The following is a 25,869-nucleotide window of genomic DNA, read 5'->3' as shown; positions in this document are numbered from 1 at the left end:
TTGTATCTTTATTTGATAGAATAATTGATTCCCTGGATATGAAAGAAATAGAAAATATAACTTATCTTTTTATGAAGTTCTGGAAGTGTTTAACTTTAGAACAATATAAGGTGTTGAAGATATAGAATTAATTAAAAAAATATAACTTATCTTTTTATGATATGCTGGAAGTGTTTAACTTTAGAACAATATAAGGTGGTTAAGATATAGAATTAATAAAAAAAATGATGCTGATTAAAAACTAAATAAGGGAATGTCTTAAGCCAGCTATCATTTATACATTAGATATTATTTTTATATTTTGTGACTTTGCTAAATTATTTGCTTGCAAAAATAAACCCATTTGTGATCTGAAGTTCTTCAGCATAAATTGTTTCAGGAGCATCCGAAAGAACTGTTTAGGTATGGTCAATTAGAAATCATAATCATAAAACAGACAAAATCTATTAGAAAGTGCAGTGCAAAAGTTAAAGCATTTTAATTCTGTTGAACCATTTATGTTACAGGAATATTTTTGCTCCTTACCAAATTCTTGGCCCAGGTGTAGTCCTATAATCATTAGGCCCTATTCATAACCATGGTAAACTGGCACAGCTGCTATGAAATCAGTGACCATGCACAGGTTTGCAGTAGCTGAAGTCTGTCAACAGCAATTCATGGACAGATATGGTTCATGTGCACAATACCCTTCAAATATTAACTCCTGGCTTCTTAGAAGAAACTCATTTAGACATACTTTGAAATTGTGACAGTCTTGTTCTGGAGAAGAGTTACACAACTGATTTCATGACTGATCCAAGTGTTATTGAAATCAAAGATAACCATGAGAATTACAATAATTTTTCCTTCATATACACCAAACTAGAGTTTTTGTTAGAGCTTGTTCACTTGCTATCTTGTAGGGACTTTCCTTCATTACCATGGACCAGCTTTCCTTTGTTACCCTATCAATGCATCTTAGTTTTAGGGATGAAGCCATTTGTTGTATATGGTTGTGTGTGCATGTATGTGTACATGTACGCTAAAAAGAAATTAAGAGGTAGAAATCAGATTTCACTGTAATGGGTATGTTTAAAAAAACATTATAAATAATGACTGTAATGGTAAAATAAAGCTTTTCTAGACTGGTACTAATTAACAATACATTTCATGCAAATTTTTGTTCTCATTATTACCCATTATCATACGCAAAGCCATCACTCCCCAGGAAGCACACTCAACATTAGCTGTCAGTACTCAACTGCACAGAGTTGACCTATGTAGTTATCAGTGAAGGCAAAAATACTTCATGTCCTCAGTCACCACAGTGCAGATGATCAGGCCAAGAGCTCCTTAATAGGAAGAGGTGAAGTAAACATCTCCGCACCTCTTAACTGCTTCGAAGTTCAAGTTCTTGTTCTTTTACAAGGTGGTTGATTTTCAAGTCAGTTCCCAGTCCTTGGCTCCCACACTGAGATACACACTTCCTGAACCTAGGAAAAAATTATTTTCCAGTCTGCAGCACATGCCTCATCCTGTTGCTTGGCTGCTGCTCTCTTGCCTAAAGGAGAAGCAGTCTTCACAGGTGCTTTTTTCCTATGATGAGTAATGGCCCATCAGTGCATTGCTAGTAAAGCTGTTGGGTGCACAAAAGTTTTACAGGTATGTTGACATGCTATTTCATACAGGTTCATGCCCTTCCTTCCTTCCTTCCTTCCTTCCTTCCTTCCTTCCTTCCTTCCTTCCTTCCTTCCTTCCTTCCTTCCTTCCTTCCTTCCTTCCTTCCTTCCTTCCTTCCTTCCTTCCTTCCTTCCTTCCTTCCTTCCTTCCTTCCTTCCTTCCTTCCTTCCTTCCTTCCTTCCTTCCTTCCTTCCTTCCTTCCTTCCTTCCTTCCTTCCTTCCTCCCTTCCTCCCTTCCTCCCTTCCTCCCTTCCTCCCTTCCTCCCTTCCTCCCTTCCTCCCTTCCTCCCTTCCTCCCTTCCTCCCTTCCTCCCTTCCTCCCTTCCTCCCTTCCTCCCTTCCTCCCTTCCTCCCTCCCTCCCTCCCGTAATTGACTTGTCTGTTAGAACAACAAGCAGAATTATAAAGTGCCTTAAAAAAGCATTTTTAAAACATCATGAGCCTGAAAGCTTTTTATTACATAAAATGAATATGAAATCTGGATTTTTTATTTTTATCAGAACCTTCTTAAAGTAGTGATTTAGTAACTTTCAAAACAGCCGTGCTATAGCACTCCCTGGTGCAGTGGGAATGGAATTTGTTTATCCAGTTCTAAATCAAATATGGTAAAATTGTTTCCTGGAACAGGAAATTGACTCTGAATCTGCATTTACACAAAATATTTTTCTTTTCCATTTTCATTATCATGGCCCATGTTTTATGAATGCTGCTTTGTGACATAAATATATGAAGGAATAGGTTCCCTGATCTATTGGAAGAATGCTTCTCTAAAATGTATATTTCTTAATTCTGGCCTTTGGATAAATAAAAGCTGTCAAATAACTAGTCTTTTTTTTCCCTCTACCCACAAAGGAACTGACTAGTGATTAAGTCTTTGTCTTCTTTCATTTTATTCATAGTTTCTAGTTATGTAGCTATTTCACTCAACCCTGATAGACTTCAAACATTTTACTGCTGATTTAGCCATAGACATATCTAATTGTATCAAAAGGTTGTGAAGTCCCAGTTGTTTTAAGTCTCTCACTGAAATGTGTGACTGTAATATTGTGGAGAAATGTCTATTTTTCATTAGTTAATACATTTTATGGATGAATAACAGATTGTCATTCAAATTGATTGTTTCACTTAAAATGTTTAACTGCTCAGGTGGATTGCTTCTGTACACCATTACTCAAAGCAGAGAATATACTTTTTAGAAAGGTTTTAAAATGGTGTAATTAAACGATATTGAAGTATGGTCACTGCCTTACTAAAAGGAAGGTCAAAGCCTGCAGATCATATTTTAAAGTTATTCCATTTCTTTTAATGAATATTCATAGAAATCATTGTAACATGAATGTCTTCCTTGCCACAAGGGACATCAGGTAAATCAGACTATGGGGTTCTGAAGGATTTTATTTCAATTTTTTGTATTATTATGGGTATAAAATAATATTATGAATTAAATATATATTTGTGAGTTTTATGTAAAGGGAAAGATTGTGTCAGCAAAAGCTCATATAAAAATGGAATATTTTTAATAGATACCAGATGAATTAACAGATACTATCCATTACAAGAAGCTGTTTCAAATTAAAAATTATATTTGATTAACTTTAGTCTGCCTAGAACCTGTCCCTCAGAGGCAAAGCAGTGAGGCATTCTTCTGCTCCATCTCCTTGGAACTGAAGAAAAAAGAAAATAGAGAGAGAAGCAATGATGTCAAAATTAGCAATAATGGTAGTGATTTTTATTGAGAATTCAGTCTTAAAATACAAGTGCAGAGAAATCCATGACCAAGACCAGCAATAAGACAGAAGCTGAGGAGCTGGTGATGATGGAGTTAGAAAATTGAAACTTTTTCCTCTCCATATATTTCCCTATTTTTTTTTAAGTTTTCTGAAAATCGTATATTTAGCAATGTTTCAGTTTGTTTAGATTAAAATAGTTTTATTTATGTTTGAACCTTGGGACTTAGTAGTTGAATGGAAACCCTAGACAATAAAATATTGCAATAAGCAACATTAGAACTGTGTAGGTAAAAGCTTTTATATTCAGTATAAGTTGTATGCATTTTGAAATGTAGAATTTTCACCTGAAGCAAATACTACAATGTCTAATGAATGGATTGCTGTCTTGGCATCCTTACTCGTAGCACCTTAGCTAAACAGACAGACTCCCCATCCAGTCAGAAGAGAAAATGGGTGCCTCTGAAAAACAATTTTAGAGAGTCTCAGTGATAGGTACATCCATAGAATGATATAATACTTGCATAGACTGCACAGGGACTTTTCTAGATGCAGCAAATACCAAATCCCTACATATTGAGTATATTAGCATTAGCATATATGAGTATGGAGTAAAATATTCCTCCATCAGAATTTAGTGATGATCTTGCTTTGCAGAACAGATGCCTAGTAGTTTGCAATGATTTTCTATGGGCCATTACATCAGCATAGAAAATCCAGAGCCTTGACTATATATCTTTTACTCCCATGTCAAGGAAGGATGGAGGAGAGTTAACCCTACTACTTAATTAATGAATACAGGATAACACAAGGACAGAACAAACCAACTTTTACTCTAGTGGCAGACCTACATGACTTTTTTAGGAAGGAAATTGGGCAACATACTTGAAGAAACCAGAGGAAAACATTTTTTTGCCAGAATAAAGTAGTAAGAACTAGCATTTGGCTTGATAATATCTTTATTTGGATTCTGTGCAGTCATCTGTAGTGACTGCAGCAAGACCAATATATTTCCATGCCTTCTGAAAACGGGTCTAAGTAAAATTCTCCAAATTGTGCTTTTCTGCAGTAGTGTTTCAGAAGACAGATACCATGTACTGAGTTACCAAATCCTTCATGGAATGATCAATGGTTTCCTTGGCTTCTTTGATATAGGAGGAAAGAGAGGAAGCAGGAAAAAAAGAAAAAAAAAAAAAAGATGCCAGAGTATTTTGTCTGTCTCTTTGAGTCTCATAGCAGAGGGGCAGAGTGCTAGAGCAGAACTGTTATGCTGATTTGTCTTGGCTAGAAAATCCTCTAGGGAGGGTGCAGATCAGACAGGTGTAAAAGCTGCAAAATCAGGATGTGAACCACATTTAACACTGGCAGCACACAGTGACAAGATGCTAAAAAAGCGTTTTATCTACGGTGTAACCAGATTCTTAACAATGAAATAATATTCAGAGGTCATTCAGTGTCACTATTTTGTGCAGGGATAATGCTCAGCTTTCTGAATGTGCACCTTTAAATTTATTTTGAAGCCACGGATTCTACCTATTTATTTACCTACTTTTAGGCATTTCTCAGCAATTTGCTCTGTAGCATCTGCCACATAGAAGGGCATCGTGATTTATCCACAGCTCTGAATATATTACTTGTTAACCTTTACGAACACCTAGTGTGACTCATTCCATCTTATCACAGCAGACGTCAGTGGGAGTAAGCATCACTCAACAGGACAACCAGTTTGTACAGGATATAGGTGCATGTACAAAACGTACCCAGATAAAAGAGTCAGTTAATTTATAAACTGTTAAAAAGGAGTATGAATACAACAATGCAGTCTGCCCTGGGATATCACCCACGTGCATTGGTAGTCATAATAGGGTGATCAAGAACATGACAATAACCTAAATAACGAACAAGAGAAATTCATTGTAATTGGCACCACTATGTATCTCTAATAAGAAAAAAAAAAAGAAAAAGAAAAAGAAAAAGATTGCTTTAGCCCCCTATGAGTCTTTCCCTTTTCCCAGGAATTCCAGTGCTGGGAAAAGGGAAAGACTGGAATTCCCAGGAATTCCAGTTAAACAAGAAACTGCTGATCTCCTGAGCAGTACCTTGTTTGCTGTATTTCTCTGGCCAGTGTTAAATTCTACAGACTTGGGAAGCACTGCATTTAAACAATTTAAGTTTCAATGGTTTGTTCATGCTGCAATTTCTAAACTTTTTGTGCTCATAGAGTCAAAGTTTTCTAAGATGTGTACTTAAGTGTGTGCGCTGTCCTTCGGATTGATTTATATTGTTAGATTCACACAGGTCTTCCCACAACCAGTAGTGCTCTCACAAAACCAATCTTCTAGCAATTTTTACTGAAATGGGCAAAATAGCAAATAAAAGTATATAATCCCCATAATCTGTTGAACCAATCTAAACACATGCAAGCAAACAATCAAAGTTAGGAAGACTGTTGTCTCTCTCAAGTCAAGATTTCTCTATGAGAAAAAATGTCTTCAAATTTCACTTCCAAAAAAGAGACTTTGCGAAGGCTTCCCAGTAGTTTTCTTTCTGAAATGCATGGAATTGTAAGAATGGTCCAAAGCAAGCTGATAAACTTTAAGACCAGATATGATTGTGGGATCAACATAGAATCTGAATGATTTGGGTTGGAAGGGACCTTAAAGATCATCCAGTTCCAACCCTCTGCCATGGGCAGGGACACCTTCCACTAGACCAGGTTGCTCAAAGCCCCATCCAAACTGGCCTCGAACACTGCCAGGGATGGGGCTTCCACAACTTCTCTGTACCACCTGTTCCAGTGCCTCACCATCCTCACAGGAAAAAAATTATTTCTAACATCTAATCTAAGCCTGCTCTTTTTCAGTTTGAAGCTTGGCGTCATCTGCACATTTGCTGAAGGTGTGCTTTTTCCTAATATCTAATAATATTACTAAGTGTTCCAATATTAGTGAAAATATTAAACACCAGTTCCAATATGGATTCCCTGAGTGACACCACTTGTCACCAATGTCCATTGGGACTCTGAACCGTGAACAGCTCTCCTCTGGATGTATCCAACCAATTCCTCATCCACCTAACAGTTTCCTCATCAAATCCTGCCTCCAATTTAGAGAGGAGGATGTGGTGGGGACCCACATCAAAGGCTTTACAGAAGTCCAGATGAAATCCATCTGCAGCCCTTCCCTTGCCCACCAATTCAGTCACTCCATCATAGAAGGCCACTGGGTTGGTCAGGCAGGACTTGTCCTTGGTGGAACCGTGTTGGCTGTCCCAAATCCCCTCCCTGACCTCCATGTGCCTTAGCACAGCTTCTAGGAGAAGCTTCTCCATGATCTTCCCCAGGCACATGTTTTTGAGGTTTTTTTAAAGTATATAGATTTTGACCTGGATGCATTAACTGCAAATATTAAATTTGCAATGTACTCAGCACCCACTGTCTCAAAATAAGGTCTTCAAAGCCATACAGAAAGGCATTTTTGTTGGAAGTATGACAAATGCCATGTATTTGAATAAGATTGTTCCTATATCCTACAGTATTTCACCTTAGTAGAGTCTAGTACATTTGCTAATAGAAAGACTTCCTCCACAACCAATGACTACAAGAGATTAGGAAGGGCTTGAACATCTACCTAGGTGGATGAATTAGATACCTAAGAAAGACAGTATGTTACTAAGATTTTAGATTTCTAGGCAAATTTTGGATGCCTTAGAGACTCTTTAAACAGGTTGTAGGGACCTAAACCAGCAGCCAAATTAAACATCCCAAACAAGGCTGGGTGAATCTTGGCTTATTAATGCTAGACTGTGCACATTTGACCATGCACAATTGTTCAGTTAAAAAAAAAAAATCCATCTTTCCCATCAAGATCCCATTGTTGATCTTGAGAATTTTCCATGAATGACAAATTTATGATATCTCAGTGTTATATCTTACTATCTTGTTGTAGCTAGTTTGTTTGTGAAAAAAAAATTCTACTCCATCCATACAAGTGTAGCCCTGGGCAAGGTATGTAAATCACTTACAATATTGCTCTCATGAAGCAGAGGTTTTCAGATTAGAAGAGACCTTTGCAAACCATAGCTAACATGGCTTTTCAGCACTGAAAATTTTAGATAATGAAGTTGTCATAGCTTGGATTACCTTGGTAATGATGTATCTGCTCCTGACATAGAATGTCAGGTTGCAGCATTTACTTAAACTTACTTTGTGCTTTTTTACTCTGACATGGTATGACTCACACAGCTTCCCTTGATATGTCTTAAACTGACAACTTGCCATAGATATGCAAATGCTCCCTTTTTCTGAAAAGAGCAATTAATATACTCTTGATAAACCAGGAGTTCTAAGGAAAAATACTGATATTTTTCCACATTGCCAGGATATAAATGGCATGATACAGGATTTGCTACCACTCTTTAGCATTTCTTTAAATGTACTGAAGTACTTCTGCAACAACAATTAAGTGATATTGTTCTGAAAACTATATTTTGCATAAGACTGGAAACATGGTGGTAAACACTAATGCTAATTGATCATATTTACATGTATTTTTGTAGATATAACACATACAAATATTAAAAAAATCTATAATAAATTAAGCATATTGTGTTTACTTTCCAATATCCATTTTACTCTTTTGCTGTTGGTTTCTGTTGTACATACAGAAATGCACAGACTCGGTTGTTGTTTATCCTTACCAAGATCAAACCCATATTATTAAATGCTTTCTATAACTTGTTAGCATTATTTATTGAATTATTTTATTTCTATGGTTTTCCAAAGTCCTAATTTTAAAAACTCTTTGAACTTAGTGTCCTTCTTTGCACTTTTCTAAAGATTTAAGTTTCCCTTAGAGAATGTTCCAGATCAAAAATATGAAAGATGGAGGTAAACATTGTAAGTCAAAGGGATTTGGAGGAAGAAAATATTTCCACTGGAAATGTTTTTGCATAATTTAAACTGTAGTTTAAAATGTGGTTTATACCTAGCAGGGTGAAGCTGATAATCCTGTTTAAGTTTATGAATTACTAATGTTGTGTTTATTACTACGGATATAGGAAACCAACTGCTTTATGTTGTTAGGCTTAACTTTTACCTTACCGGTCCTCCTTGGAATCATCAGAATGGGATCAAAAATATATGTCTCCCCACCAAAGAAAGTCTCTTAAGGGTCATTTGCTCACATTTTCACATTTGAATGAAAATGAGTAAATGCTGTCTGAGGTACCTAAGGGCACCTTAAGCATTCAGGTGTCACTGGCAGACAGGACACCTGTGTCAAATCTGTGATTTTCTGCAGTAGCAGCTGGGGACCAGGTGGTCCCTGCAAGGGAAGGTGGGCTGCCTGAGGCTGGCAGGGTCACAGCCTGGTGAGCCAGTACATGTGTGTGTATGAGTTCAGTCCTTAAATCAGGGTACACATGCAACTGTCAGTGACTATCCAGGAAGAAAATAAGAGGTGTTAAATTTAAGGGAAGTATTTTAAATCTTTGCCCATAAGCTCTGTCACAGAGGCAGTATCCAGGCACATGTATGCTTGTATTTACTAGGTCTTAACTATTTGATTTTTGATTTTGTGTTGCATTTTCCTCTTCTCTTTCTGCATTTCTTTTACTATTCAAAGAGAGCATGAGTCTGTATAGGAATGATTGTGAGTTTAATTTCAATGACTGAGGGAAGACGGGATAGGTGGCACAGGTGACCGAGAAGGTCCAATAGGTGTCTGAGATTCATCCTCAGTGCTTTAAGGACCCACAGCTCTGTAGTTTATACCACAGCTCTTTTAATGTCCCTGAAATCCCAGTACTCCCAGGTCAGCTCTGCATGGCCAAAGAGTCATGGTATTCATCCACATTCTCGTTTTGCAACTACATTTCTGTAGATTTATTTTCTCAAGTACAACTACTGAAGAAGAGATCCAGTGTCACTTGGAAAGTGTTTCAAGTGCCTATGTGCTCTGACACTGTTTCATTCCACCAAGATTATCACTGCTGCTTAGTTTACACCTGGATACATTTTTCTTCCTCATTCAAGATCCTATTATGTGTAAATTGAAGAATTTTTAATTCACCCTCGCAATAGACGTGTCACATATTCATCTGACAGCACTGTTATCAATGGGCAAGGTATTCTTAACTGGGCAAATTTTTTAAACCATCTGTCTAATATACATTGATAAAATTTGGTTTACTAGTAGAGTGGTATTACATTTTTTATTAATAGAAAAATTTCTGCATTAATATGTATTTTATATTATGATCTGCTTGCTAAAACTTTTACTCAGAAGTTGGTAAACAAACACTTCTCTTACTGAAGAACAACAAATATATAATATATTTCATGACCAAAGTACCCTTTCTTAACTGCTGTCTTTCTTAGGCATATAATGTGGAATAAACTCCAATTATTCCAACTGAATATGAAGCTATATCAATATGCCACAAGAAATGCAAATACATCTTGTCAGAGAACAAACAGAAAGAACAGAAGAGAAAAATCTGTAGACTCTTGGTTAGGTCATACCAGTTTTGGACAGGAAGGACAATGTTACTGGATATTTGAAGGTCATTTTCTATTGTTCCATAGTTCTGCTCTCCAAGAAATACTTTAGGACTGAGAAAGAAATAGAGGTGTTGAACCTGACCTCAGTTGAGTGAGGGTTCCTAGGTCTTGTGCTCTCACTTACTTAAAGGCAAATTTTGCTGTGTGATGAAAATGCCTCTCAGACTAGAGATCTATGCTGTCAATTAAGTAATCTAGCTTTTAAGTGAGAGAGGTCAGATGTCCCAGTGGAGAAAGAAAGCATGGAGTCATCCTGTCACTGAAAAATGCTCTTGTAAAGGTGAAAGTATGTAAGCCTACTGATGTAAGTCTTCTAAAATTATGTGAGTTGCGCATCAGGTAAATCACAGGCATTGCTATCTGAGTTATTCAGTGGAAGAAAACCCAGTTAGGGTGTTTTATGGATGATTTGTGTTACATTTTCAGTGTGGGTTTTGTTTTGGTGCATTTTTTTGTGAAATATGGCAATATGATTTTGTGGCAATTGAATAGGAGACTGGAATTTGTTTTCTGTAACTAAGTAAGGTAAAAAAGAAGAGTGCTTTAAAAATCTGTTATCTGGAAAAAGAAATAGGTCTCTAGGTTTAGACAATATGAGATCTCTAAAGTAAGGCAGAAAACTGTGACTGAATATTTGTAGTGGACTTTATCAATATCTTAATTTTCTTTTCTCTTTTAAAGAATAAGCCTCAATAGAAAAATCTCTGCTCCATGGATCAGTTTAAGTTTAGTGGGTCAGAGTTACTATTTGAACTCTTATTGTGTTACTACTCAGTGTGACTATGCTTGTAAATCTCTGTTTCTTGGCAGGACTAGATATATTTATATATTAATTCTCATATATCCCAAGTTGTATGGAATCCAATATGTTATGAAAAAGAAAAACTTTTAAATTTTCTTCACTTCAATATTAATAATGACAGAAATGGTGACTCAAAAGTAAGATATTTTGTTTATAAAAACTCTTTTGCTTTATGTCAAACTTTCCAGATAAAATTTTTCTTTATGCAAATTTGAAGATGCAAAGCTGAACATAATCCCACATTTAGTAAAGTTAATACAATTTTGTATTAAATACAGATGGATCATGCTAGTATTTAAATTTCTTTAAAAATTAAATCATTATTCTCCTTGCACTGGCATAATTCTGAATTTACAGCTGTGTTACAGTGTTTACACATCACTGGAGAAGGATTGTAGGGTTACCAGAAGGATTGTGCAAAAAGCACTCCTTGAATGGAGGATGCATGCAGGAGATGCTGAAGTGTCTTGGTTCTCCCAGGACAGCCCCTGCTGTTGACTCTGCTTTGAGTTACAGCTCCTCTGATGGTGGGGATCCTCTCCCTTTGCAGAGGAAGAAATGAGGGCAGTTAGCCTTTATTTTCATCTCTGCTCTAAGTGCCCCAGGCAGCTCAGACATCGAAGCAGGTAGGAAGGGAAACGATCTCAGCCAGGTAAATGCCCAGCTCCCATTATTCTCTAACCTGGAACAAGGCAAAATTAAGGCTTACCTTGTTACTCCTTGAATTGAAGTTCAGTTCCTTGTCAGGTAAAATTCAGACAACAGATATTGCCTAACCCTTTATCAAGGGAATTTATTAATTTGAAGTCTTTCAGAGAGTGCAATAGTTCAGAATTTTCAGCAGAGAATGTTTGTATCATTAAGGGCTCCTAACCTGCTGTTTCCCAGATTTTGAAGAAAATAGCCAAGAGCAGCAAAGTAATGGACAGAGATAAATATTCCAGAGGTTCAAAAGCTGCCTTCAGAAACTGGAACCAAATAAACAAATAAAAAAAAAGGGAGAAGTACAAAACACTCTTTAATAAGAGCAGAAGGGCAAGATAGCTAATAAAGGAAAAATAGATTTAAGCTCCACCTGCATATGGAATTATTTCATAGGAATAATTTTTCAAACATGAAATGAGTGTTTGATCTTAATCTAGTGAATAGTGATGCTTCTGCTGGCCTGAGTAAAATAATATCAGCTAATAGAAAAACAATCATTAAAGATGGACTTCACTCTTAATTAAAGTGTCAGGACACTGAGGTATGTTGAGTTAGCATAATGATAATTTTGTAGTATGAGAAGTTTCTTAAAAAATTGAATATGAAAAGACTCTAGCTAGTGGATGGCTTGATCAGCCAAGCTTTCTTTATACTGAAATTTTAAAAAGAAAAAAGAAAGAAAAAGGAAAATAGAGTTTTTTGTGGTAAATATATAATAAAATACATAAATTATATAAATATATATAATTAATCCCCCCTGATATGTTACATATCCTCACCTTCGTATAATGAAATGAGGACTGAAAATTCCAATTTTTTTTGTTTAGTTTATCAATTAAAAATGAAAACTGGATGCTCACCACAATACATATATTAGGAGAGAAATTAAAAAAATTTCAAAAAATTGAAAATTAAGTCACCAGAAACCGGGGAGTTTTAACACCAAATTAGATATTTACCTTTAAAATAAATTAAGTGACACATTCAAAAACCTTTTATCTGCTGAGAGTGAGAATAAAAAAAAAAAATTAAAATCTTTAAAAAGAGTGTATTTCTCCAAAATATGCTCCAAGTTATATTTGTTTAGATGAAATAAGGTCATAAAAATATCTTTAAAGTTAGTATATTCATACCTATGTAGCTGCTATTTTGAATGGAGCAGCAGATTAATCACAGCTCAACAAGCTGGTAAGTTGCACTTCCATTCCATGGAAAATGGTTTGCAATATTTGTATTAAATAATATATAAATACATTATTTAGCAGTATTTTAATTTTAAATTATCATAAATATATTACTTGACCAATGTATTATCTAACATAAAGTTAATTTTAATTCAGCAAATGTAATAATTTGTAGTTCCTTGACAGCATCTCTGAAAAAATAATTTTATTAAAGAAAAATCTCAATTTAAAAACAAGAACCTCTAACTGAATTTTCAAGTAAGAGAAACTGGTCTTAGACTAGGAAAAATCCATAATGGATTGAACATTCTAAAAAAAAAATTGCAAATGCATTACACTAATTATCTTTCAGATATAAGAAGCTCTTAAGACGTATCAAAATAGATTGGTTGCCACAAAATTAAAACTAAGTTATTCCAACAGGGAAAAAAATAGACATCTCAATTATGAGCCATTCAAAAGAATTTGGAAATATATTTTCTCCAAGTGCATTTACAGCTGAGCCCAAAAAAAGTGCTGCCAGACCAAACCACCAAAGCCTAAAGTTGCAGACCTGGATGCTTTAAGTATATGCAATGCAAAACAATATTTGCACCCAAGAACTGCACCCAGCTTTGAACAGACCTATGGTTTCCTAAAATATCCAGAGTAACTGTCAGAATGACTAGTGTTCTTTAACCTGAAGACATCTTGCTTCACATTGAAGGAGCAATATCACTGTGTGGAGTTGTGGTGGGGTTTTTTTCCTCACTGGGGTTGAAAATAGAAATACATTTATGCTTGGGATCACTCATGCTTTATTGAGGAAAGTAACTTCCAAGTAACAATCAATAAATTGATCATGACTGTCTCTAGTATGACACAAAGGAATCTATTTCTAAGCTGGTAAATAATAAACAGATATTGTAATTTTGATGAAATTTGCAACATCTTGTCTGTTCCTGGAAAGCTTGCCAGACCCACTGAGTTTTTAACTTACTACTGATACAGAAATATCAAAAGATATTCCAACAGGGACTGGATGAGTGAAAGTGAATGCAAGACATCACAGAAGGAATCTTTTTTAACTAGATTCAATGAGAAAGGCATATATTTTCCTTTAGCCTTTGAATAACTAAAGTCAAATAAAGCCTTTGACTGTGTACAGAAGGAATCTCTGAAAATAGTTCCATAAAATTTCACTGATCGTTTGAAAACTACTGAAAATATTTACTGGGATCTTGGGGCCACAGCACAATCACAGCAGACCCCACCTCCATTCAGACTTCTGCGAAAATATATCCTTTCCCATAATTTATGTTAGACTAACTGGAAGTAGAATTGTAGAATAAAAGGGATATAAGGGGTTATTAATAGCTTAATTAGGATGCGATACAAACAGTAAATACTCAATATTGTTTCTTTCATGGAAGAGGGCATGATGATTGCATTGTCAAGGTTCCATCTGAATCTTCATTTAAAGTTTGCTTCTCCTTCTTTCTTTTGAATTCCCTCCTAAATCCTCAAAATGCTTATGGGTAAAAAACTTTGCTGGATTTGATATTCTAAAATGTTTACAATTGGTTTGTTTTTTTTTGTTTTTTTGGGGGTTTTTTTTGTTTTTTTTTTTGTTTTTTTTTTTTTTTTTTTACTTTAGGCTCCAAGGTACAGAATCGGCTTTTTATGGATCTTTGTAAGGAAAGTAATATATCCCAAAAGGAATGGAATTGAGCACATATTAGTCCACTATGGTTATGCACCATACACATGAATCAGAAGGCGTATTCCTAACTAAACGCCCTTTATTGGCCGTAGAAGACAACCCAAGGACATATGCTGGCTTCCTAAAATTTGACAATATGAATAATAAAAGATTATCCAATGAGTTATTCCACTTTACATGAGATCACTTTGCTTCAGAAAGTATAATAATTAGCTGAAATGAAAGGCAGACCAGATTAGACTGTAATTATAAGACAGTTTACCTGGAAGTGATCTAGAAGAAATACATCAGCAAATACTACAGATTATTAAAATAAAAATGTTTCAGAAACTTGAAAACTTACAAAAGTGTCTTGACATGGAAGAAGGGTAATGAGAAACCAAATGGTACATTAGGACCTCTTAATGATCCGTAAATAAGGAGAAAGCAAGGATTAGTATGAAAGAGTAATACAACTAGGGGCCAGAGGGGAAGACTAAAAAGACTTACAAAAGCCAAAGACATAAAAAGCAATGAAAGGGAAAAATGCACAATACAATGGTAAAATAAAAAAGGGAGGACTAACTAGGCAGATGGTCTTAAGGCAGAAAAGAACTGTGTATTTCAATGGACTGCAAACTTACTGTAAATTAGCAGCATTATTTATGATTTGCACAAATAAATGAGGAATAATTCCTTTATAGAGGAAAATGCTGCAGTGCATTACAAAAGTGCATAATGACATTATTGCAGCTGTGATAATCTAAATTACATTCACGGGGCTAATAAAACATCTTACCTTTCCCTACAACTTCTGCTTTATTAAGCGGAATAATGCTTGTAAGACACAGAAGGTAATTATGATGCTTTGTTTGGCATGGAAGACATCTGGCATACTGCCTCTAGGATTGGGCAGTGGACTTAAAAAACAAAAGGACTAATAGGAGACACTTGAGAGGACAGGAATATAAATTATTAGGGTTATGAAATAAAGACATCAAGAGAAAGAGAAACTGAGGCAGCAGTAACACTTGGTTTGAAATACTAAATGAAATGTAAAGGAAATATGGTAATTAAGTGTACTTTATAATTACTAATGGTAGAACAAGAAATAATGGACTTATTTTGAAAAAAATTAATTATTATTTTGTTTAGTATAAGCATGAATTTATCAAGTATCTAGATGACTCTCTAGGGAGGTTGTAGGGTCTCAATGCTAAGAGACAAGAACAAGAAATGAGATAGGGGATCTTCAAATGAAGTGGAGAAGTCACACATCACAGAAAATGACAGCATTTTCCTTGGAGCACAACTATTCATTAGGTATTTTGTGCGTCTGTCATGTCTCTCTGTCATCACAGCATAATTCCAGGAAGTTACTGTGATTCCCATAGCACCACCCAGCTGACTTGGCATCTGCATCAGCCATTCATAGCTTCTGGTATCTGTGCAGTTTTGGTGTGTTAACTGTGGCTGTCAGATTCCCACCCAGCCGCTCGCTCAGTCCCCCTCCTCAAACAGGCCAGGAGGAGAAACTGAAATGGAAGAAAGTTTTTTGGTCAACCTAAGGGCAGAGGGATTACTTAGCAGTTACTGTCATGGGAAAAGCACACTTGACTTGGGAAAATTAATTTCATTTATTGCCTGTTCAAATACATATCAATTATGATATAAAATATGGACAGGCTAAAATCTCAAGACCTGCTCCTTGTTCCCCTCTTCCCAGGCTCATTTCTGGCTTGTCCCTCCATCACACAGCACTGAAGGGTTTGCATTGTGGGTTGTGGTGAGCTCATAATAGCTCCTATCCATCACTTCTTCTTCTTCTTCTTGCTTTTCCACTGCTCCAACATGGGCTCTCCACCCCTGCCACTGCCAGTGCTTTGATAACTAAGCCTGAAATAGTAGACAAGACAGTCCTGGGCTGTTAGAACTGCCAGTTTTGTAGTATCTGAAGAGCAGGGTAGCTACAGGTCATCAGTAATGTGTGTCAAGCTGCAATAATAAAGGAAAGATTACATTGTCAGTCCCTCCTGGAGAAAAACAGGAGTTGATCGATTTCAGGTGTGAGATAGGAACTCCAAATTACAACTGTACAGGTACATCTCTGTAAGTTTCTGTGTCTCTAAAAAGTTAATACACCACTACAGTCTTCCTTCTGTGAGTCTATTAATTACATCTGTTCTCATTGCTCATCTGCTCAGTTCTCCAGGGGCCCTTCAGCAAATTTATGTCCTCCAGCATAAAAACTTATCTCAATCAGATAAAATCAGATAATCCGAAAAAAAAATTAAATTATTAATCTATTTTAGACAATCATAGATAATGAAAACAAAGGTAATTTTTCTGTGGAACAGGTAGAGAAATTTAAGAAGATGTCTCAGATATCTAGGAAAACAAATTTTGGATATTTGTTCAGGACAGTTCAGTTCCTGATTGTGATATTCTGTGACAGGTCTTCATGATAAGCAGATGATTTTCTGAATTGTAGATGATTTAGTAGCTTCAATAGAATTATTATTGTTTATATTTTTCCTACAGTCTGCATATATTCAAGTAAATATGAGGAAGTGTATCATTCTTATATATTGCCCATAAATTATGAATAATTTTACTTTTTGCTGAATTCCCATAAAATTATATGAAGATTAGTTTTTCCCTGTAATATGCATGTGTGTATACCAAGTAACACATTCATATGTGTATTCATATGTATTATATATGTATGAAGTATTTAATTCCTGTAAAGAACAGAGAAATTAAAAATTAGACTTAAAACCAAGTTTTCAGTTGGGCCCATTTATTGTTTTTTGTAAATAGACACAGTCTTTAAAAAAGAAAATTTCTTGATTGGTTATTTAGAACATATAAATTAGGATTATATGGTGGTTTTACCTTTCCTTCCTCTATATTCTTTCCTCGTTTTTTGGCAAGAGCTGTTATTCAAACAATAATTGAATATCCTTTATCTATTGTGCTTAGGGTACTCTGTACACTTATACAGAGACTTTATGATGTCAAAATTTCATCTATTTTAAACTCTATTCTCGTAAAACATTTTTTGTATACAGGCACTATAGAGAAAAGTAGCACTTTTGATCACAGCACCCAGCTATTAATTCTTGCACTCTATTACACTGCAGATGATTTAAGGTGAAGAGCTCAACTCTGCTGCAATGAGTCACTTAGCAGGTTAAGCAAACAATACTCTAGAGTAAACATCTTCACACTTCAGAAAGAACAAAAGCTTTTCTTTCTTTTTCTCTGTATCAGTGTATCAATTTCTCATTCTCAATGCTTGCCTGAAAAAAACACTTTACTTCATTAGTCAGTTGTGTTCCTATGGAGCCCTCCCTGTATTGTTATTGCTTAATTTCGTAAGTCCTTTACTGAAGAGGCATGAGCAGGGGAAGTTGCTAGGGAAGGAGTGAAAACAGCCTCTATATTTAGGATCACAATCTCTCAACACCATTCTAAACAACAGCAGATTTCAGTGGCCATCATGATGGACATTTTTAAATCCGTATTTGTTCTATGCTCTTTGTGCTCTCCCTTCTCAGGTCCTTTGAGTGTGGTAGAATCAGGAGCATTGCACTGGTGGTGAGCACATCTTACACAACTGATCCAGCTTCTCAACACAGGTTTGGAAAACAAAATATTTCTCATTGATATGGCAGAGATAATGTGCTTGAAGCAGTCTCTGTTAAGGAATAGATGCTTACTTTCATATACACTTTTCAATTTCTACCCGTCAATCTTTATTGCACCTATATGAACAAGTTAAACTCTGAAAATTATTTTGAAAGATGAATCACGAGGCTAAAAACCAGTTATTGATAGTCCTCCTGAAGTCTAATACTCTTCCTACATATAGTTGTAGAGAGCAAAGAGTCAGTTGCATGTCAGATGGAAGTGTGGAAATGGAAAATGTTTGCAGAACTCAATATTTTTAACTAAATCTCAGAACTTTCTGAGATTTTTTACTATCTCCTTGCCTATAATACAAATATACATTAGCAATCTAAATTTTTTAATGTTGCACATGAATGCAGAATTATGACCCTATTAGACAAGAATTCAAACATTTCTCTCAAGGTCAAGGGAAATGGAATGAGATTAATACTGCTGAAATAAGACAGCATTTTGATAAACCTTGGACTGCTTTTTGGTAAAGGAACAACTATTTCACTAGTACACAAGTACTTTGTGATGCTTTCTTGGATAGCAGGGTATTTGATATATAGAGTATATTTACAAGTTATATTTTTTCTTTTTCTTTTAAAATCTGCTTAATAGTTCAGACTGCCAGAGGAATATGTATTATGAGCTAAGCTACAGCTACACTTTGATTAGGCAAATAATTCCATTCATTTCACTAGTACAGTTCCTGAAGTATAGAATAATGTAATGAAACCACAAAATTTGCACTGATTTATACTATATGCACTTCCTCTCTTGAGAATAATTTTCTATTACTTCCAGGTGGTATTGCAAGCAGTAACTTCAGAGTAAAATACACGTCACTCAGGCTATCAAACCTGTCAGTATCCCATCTCCATACCCTTTTTTCTGGGCCCTTTTCACTTTGATTTGGTAGCATAGCTCATATTCCATTTCATTATGGATTTAATTTAATGGCAATACATTAGCAGTGAAAAATGCTGTCTTTTGAAATTTGTATTCAGGAAATATTGTATAGTCATTGAGCATAAGGAATCAAATTTATGCAAATTTCAACCACTACTAATGAAGGCTTAGAATCAGTCAATCAAGTGGTGGGTTATTCCTGGCTGGATGCCAGGTGCCCACCAGGACCGCTCTATCACTTCCCATCTCAGCTGGATAGGGGAGAGAAAATGTAACAAAAGGCTCATGGCCTGACATAAGGACAGGGAAAGATCACTCACCAGTTACCATCACAGGCAAAACAGGCTCGATTTGGGGAAGAAATTAATTAATATAATTTATTGCATTTTTTTCCCTATTTTCCTTTTAGGTCCCCTTTAAGTATTGAAAGGTCACCAGAAGGGCTCCCCTCCTCACTCCTCCCCATTTTTGATAGAATTTTCCTCACCTCTTGTCACAAAACTGTTACACTTTAACACTCCAAACTCCTGTTGATGTATTCAGGAAATTTAGAACCTGTGACCTGATGGACCAGTTTTGTGAGCACATATATGCATGTATCTGCCTAACAGACAAAATGGATGCAGGGGGAAAACAGTAAAACTAGCATCTCATAAAGAAATAATGTTTCTTTCCTGGAAAATAACATCTAAAAATATTAGTTGAGTGCCAGGCTGGGCTGGTCTTTCTTCCTCTTTAAACTTAACATCTACTCTAATACTTCTTAAATAGCAATGGGAAAAAATTTAAGCTGTCATGAATTAATAAATATTGCAAAATTTAAGTATATTTATAATATACATTACTTATTTTGGTAAAACATCAGCAAATATATATGCATTGTTTCAGTTTATACTCCTTTCTTTTATAATTTGTCATGAGGAAAAACAAACAAAACACAAGATATTCCAGCTCCTTCATCTTTTTATGTTTACTTCCTTTTTGTTCAAAGGTTCCTTATAAATGTAAAGATGAAACCACTGATGCAAGAATAATGTGGTAAGTACATAATTTATTTTTTATAAAATAAAAAATCTGGAAATACTGAATATTTGAAAGCTTTTTACAGAAGAAAAAGCAAGAATTTCAACTTATTTTAAGAAATGGTGAGTTAAATGTACTGTATAACATATGTTCACTGGTATTTTGGCTTCTTCAGAAGCCAGAATGCCTGTAATATAATATTTTTTGTTAAAAGGAAAAAAAAATCAGAGGGATGAAAATTACTATCTAGAAAATCTGAACAGAAGGATTTTTGTTTGAGAGTTCATATTCTAGCTGAACTGAAAAGAAAGAAAAAGGGAATGACCATAAAGAGAACCATATGGGAGACAGTCACTAAGCTACTGAGCAAAAAAATACCGTTTTCTCCCTTTTAAGTTTCATCCATGCACGAATTTGTCACTCTTGTTTAAGAATCATATATTTTACTTGCCAGAGATTCAGTCCCCTTCAGAAACCAGTAAAAAATGTGCCATGCTGAAAGGCAACATTTTAGGTCTCTGAAAATCCCTTTTCTCTGTTTTCCATAAAACTGTTTCTTGGACAGCCAATCTCCTAAGCAGCAGATTTAGGACCTGATTGGATTCCCATTACATGTCAATAAAATTTTGACACTTGAGAGTAGGACTAGGTCTACAATCCTGGGGTAATTATGATTGAGAGGTCTTAAAAAAACAGCTTTCCATTGAGTATTACAGTCATCAGTTTTTGAAAGTCTCCATTCCATAACTAGCTCTTTCATTTTTCAAATTCTATCCTTTAAGACATACTTAAGTGTGTAGAAAGTTGCAATGAACTTTTGTGTATAAAGCTGTTTCCATCACGTCTTGCTGAATTACAGTCTGAAGCAGCAACTGGATCCAAAGCACCAAATGTATAATAGACTTTGACTGAGAAGCCAAAACCCCACAGAGTTTTGAACCTTATGCACTTATATACTCCCTTCTCAAAGCCTCTGTAAATAGGGCATGAATTTTTGTCATGTAATCATGAATGTTTTCTACATATATTTTTTAATAACATTCTAATAGAAAAATCCTTGAGGTCACATTGGAAAATGGCATCACCTTTATCTAGAAATATCTTGAAAATAATAGTGGTGTTGGAATCGCAGTTTTTTAGGAGCACAAAATTGTGCAAAACATATTACTAACAAAAGACCTTATGGCAAAATTGCAAAGAATATGCTCTGTTGTCATACCACAGTAGATAACTTGTCCTTAAAATAAGATGTTGGTGAAACCTGTTAGTTTCAGCAGAGTTTTTTTGGTAGTACTCAGGCTAAACCTACAATTGGGCAGCTCTGTAAGCATGGCTTATGCATCTAAAGTCATATTTATTATTCTATTTTCTGACATTACATTCTCTTGCTATTAAAGTACATCTTCACAAACCAAATGACTGTGGCTCCTTGGGATTTAGAAGTGCAATTACAGTGAGAGCAAAGTAAACACTGTTTCAATTACCATCATTAGCGAAATATGTGGGGGGTTTTGCAATGTTGGTATAATTAAAATTTTGTCTAAGTTAGCTTTGTTTCCCTTGTTATCAGATGATTCTAAATCTACAGTGTAGACCGTGAAATTTCTGAACAAGTTTTCTTTTGATTCATAAACAATTTTCTACTAAAGTAAACAAACATATTTTACACACTCAGTTGTTTGATGTACAAATGACTTGGAAAAAAAATTATACTTTTTTCCCTGGAAACCTACCTTTTTGAAGAAAGAAGGTGAGAAAGGCAATGTCCCCTTCTTATTAAAACTTTGGAAAATAGCTGGAAAAATCATTGCTGTAGTATGATGCTCCAGGTTTTAGCTTTTATATTTTTCAGATTCTATTCTGCCTTAGTGTGTGAGTCTAGGCTTCATATTAGGGGATAGTGAGCTCTCTTCACAGAATGGTTAGACAAAACAATTCCTTCTCTAGCTGGGGACCCAAGGAGAGCTGATCCAGATCTCAGGCACAAGAGCATAAACAACGGTGGACCAAAGACAGGAAACAAGAAGGATGGGACTTCATGGACTAAAGCTGTAATTGGACAGTTGGCTCCAATATGCTAATGGACCAAAACTTATAAAAGTGTCAGACCCTGTGACCTGTTGTCCATTTTGGGGCCATTTTGTGTTGTAGTGCCCAAGGTGGATCTATTTGAGACCTCTTAATAAATACCTACTTTATTCTTTAGCTCTGTCTAGTCTCTGTTCTAGGTCAGCCTTCACAAGGCATCAGTACATGTGGAGTTTTTTTGAGAGGGGCGAGAAATATCATGTCCCGCCTACAGGACTGGGAGCTATACTTTAATGTCATCCATCCTATCTCCACTTTGACTATGAGTGCTTCACTTTTTTGAAGGTGGACTGTGCATGAGATAGGATGCAATGGAAGTTTGTGTAGCTCATGCCATCTCTGGATCACGGATGAGCAGACTCAGAGCTATTGAAGTAGTTCAGTGTTCCAGGATAAAAAGAAGTATTCCTGGAAATGACCTCTGAGGGACTGACTGTTTCAGTGCTCCAAGAGGCATACATTAAAGGATTGCTTGAATTTCTGGAATAAGGAAACGAAGAGTGTAGTTATTAGTTCAATAGAGCTGCAGCACCTGTAAAGTTGACATAACTACCTTGGCTTTATTCTGATATCACTAAATGCAAACCATGGCCATTTGCTCCTTTCATTGTTTCCTTTAAGTAATAAACTTTAAATTACTCCTTACAGATAGCTTTGTTTGTTTACTTGACATTTTTAGTCAGTTTCAGAGTTATCTTTGTAACATGTGTCTTGTCACCATGGATTTATTTTACGTGCACAGCAAAGGAATTGATTGGACTGAACTAATTTTGTGTTAATGCTGCTTCCACCTTTACCTCTTTATATCTTCTGCTTTAATCAAGGATTAGTTAGGAATTGGTAGACACTAATTTTTTTTTACAAAATTGTTTTAGGATTTCAAGCCGCAGACATCCTTAGGGTCACTTTAGGCCAAAATTTATGTCTTTGTGCTTAGAGTTCTATCAGAGATAAGTGGAAGTCTTACTGTTATTAGCTACAGTAGTAATAGCTATCAATCTGATGAAGATTGGCTAAATGAGAAATTTTGCTCTTTAAATAGTTTAGACAGACAGAGGGAGGAAAAGGGTAAGAGAAGTAGATGGAGTATGTGGTACAGATTAAACTTTTAAATCCAAAATGTAACACTTTAAAATTATCACTGAGATTCTCTCTAGATCTAAACTGCGCTAAGCTAGATAGGTGGGTGTTAAACTCTGAGCACCAGAGTGTATGCCTCTATCCTGTCCACAAAGCAGCCTTCCCACTGCTTAGCCTGTCCATGTGACAAGGACTGGGACCCATGCCTCTGTCTGCCAGCTGGCTTTTCTAAAGAAATAGGAAATAATTCAACCTTGCTCTCCTTGTGTGGATGAAAATTATTTAATTACTTCACACAAAATGGAACACATTCAGTGGGAAAAATTAAAAGTATATTGATGGACTAGATGACCTTTAAAGATTCCTTCCAACCCAAAGTATTCTATGATTCTATGATCCAGTCAAATTTGTGACTGAATTTTGGATTAATTTTTTTTTGATTGATCCATGCACAAGTTGTAATCTCCCCCAGTAGCAAAGAAGTTATCATGAAATAGTTACCTAAAAAAAAAAAAAAAGAGTTCCACTAAAAGTCTGTCAAATTTAATTTACCTTGTTATATTTATGGTAATTGATTCCTGGGTTATGTGATTGAAAGTTAGCAATCATGTCTGCAAGGGCTTTATCTTGCATCTTTTTTTTGTAGACAATATTGAAACATAATTATTTCATTCATGGAAATCAGAACAGGTAAAGGCAAAACTTTGCAAGAAACACACTTTCTTATCCGTATTTTCTGCAGATTCACAACTTTATAATCAGGACATTCATCCTCATGTTTCACAGTTTTAGACTCCATCATAGAATATGCTTAGCTCTAAGTTTGTAAGTAACTTTGTCTATGTTACATATATATATATATGTATATATATATGTATGCACACTCATGTAGATGTGCTTCAAGATTACTTTCAAAGTTATGCTACTGTACAGAAACCCCTTAAAATCCTTGTGAATCTGTTAATCTTTCCTCAACACTTTAGAAAAAGGAAGATGTACAGACCCTAGAGTGAAAAGTTTCTGCCTGGCACCCAGTGTAACTGGACACTGCTTATGCAGCCCAGCAATTGACTCTGTGCCAGTCCACTATGAATTTTGTATATGAAACTCTGAAATATAGTAGCAGTGCAAGTTTTATTTGATTTTCCATTATTGAGCCCCTCTAGAAATGATAATTAGCTTCATCTCTAGAGGCAGAAAAGCTAAAATATGTTTGACTTGGTTGATGAGATATAAACCCATTTCAAATAATATGCTAAACCCTAATATGCTGGGTTTTGTGTTTGTGGCTGCCTGAAACAGTTTTAATTTACAGTTACTCATTTTCTTCAGTGTCTTGTACACAGACAGCAGCTTAGCCTCCATTTAGTGTATATATATATATATATATACACTGTACACTATATATACACTGTATATATATATATATATATATATATATCTTATATACACATATATAAGATATGCACCTCAACCTTTCCCATAGCCCCATAGCCTGGGCTAGACCCACTGAGACTTAGATTTCTCATCATATTATTTGATTTTAGAAGTCCTTGTCAAGCAATATAGGGATATCAAAATTAAACAGATTTTGCCTAAACCCAGCAACAGCAGCAACATGTATGTTTGAGGGTGCTTTGATGACATGAAACATCCATCTTCAGGTGACTGAACCTTATGCCAAGGTGCAAGATGCAATCTGAGATAAAGTACTGAGTATGTAACTACCTGTGTGGCAGTGGGTAGTCATATCTTAGTTAACTAAGCTTTCATATCAGACAGTAAAGGCTTAGTCAATAGACTTTGGAGAGCAGTTTGGCTCATTATGAAAAAGATCCTAAAGCAAACATCATATTACTAATTAGGTCTTGGATCCATCAATTGCATTTACTAGGTCTCCATTGCCTATGATGTAAGTCTTGATAGCTCATATGTCATTAGACACTTTAAAATAGAAACTTAAGTGTTTTAATCTTCAACTGAATCTTAGATGCTAACAGCTGAGCTCATCTTTTGTTGTTACTGGAAATTTTAGACCCATTTCAGACTTCTTCTTTTGATTAGTTGTAGTGCATGTCAGCAGTACCTATTTCCTTTCTTTTACTGTACAGGTGACTAGCTCAGCCATTAATATTTGCTAGTTTCTGAAATACACTGTTAGTGGTTCACTCAGTTTCTTTCTGACTAGGATTGCTCACAAGCTTAAATTTAATGTCATTCTCAAATGCACTAGTATGCTCTAAAGTAAAAATGTTCATGACTCAACTCCATCAGTCAACTATGTACCAAGCAGTCACTTGCTTACTCCCCTACCCTAGAGGGATGGGGAGGAGAATGGGAAAAGTAAAAGCCTGTGTGCATAGCTAAGAACTGTCAAAAAACAAAAAAAACACAACAGCAACCAACCAACCAACCAAAAAACCCCAAAACAACAACAAAAAAAAAAGCCCTGAAGCAAAGCAAGTGAGGCACAGTAGAATTGCTTACCACCCTCTGACCAATGCCTGGCCTCTCCTGAACAGTGATTGGCCTTTCCTGGCCAGCTCCCCCAAGTTTAAATACTGAACATGATGTTCTGAGACAAGGAATAGCCCTTTGGCTTGTTCAGGTCCTGGCTGTGCTCCACACTGGCTTTGTCTGCACTTCTTCACTGGCAGAGTGTGAGACACTGAAAAGTTCTTCCTTTATGGCAAGCAGTACTCTGCAAAAGGCAAAACATCAGTGTTTTGTCAACATTACTCTCACACTGAATTCAAAACACAGCGCTGTAC

Source organism: Fringilla coelebs, assembly GCF_963513975.1.
Source record: "Fringilla coelebs genome assembly, chromosome: 3".
In the NCBI taxonomy this organism is placed as follows: Eukaryota; Metazoa; Chordata; class Aves; order Passeriformes; family Fringillidae; genus Fringilla; species Fringilla coelebs.
Note: the sequence above shows the minus strand (reverse complement) of the source record.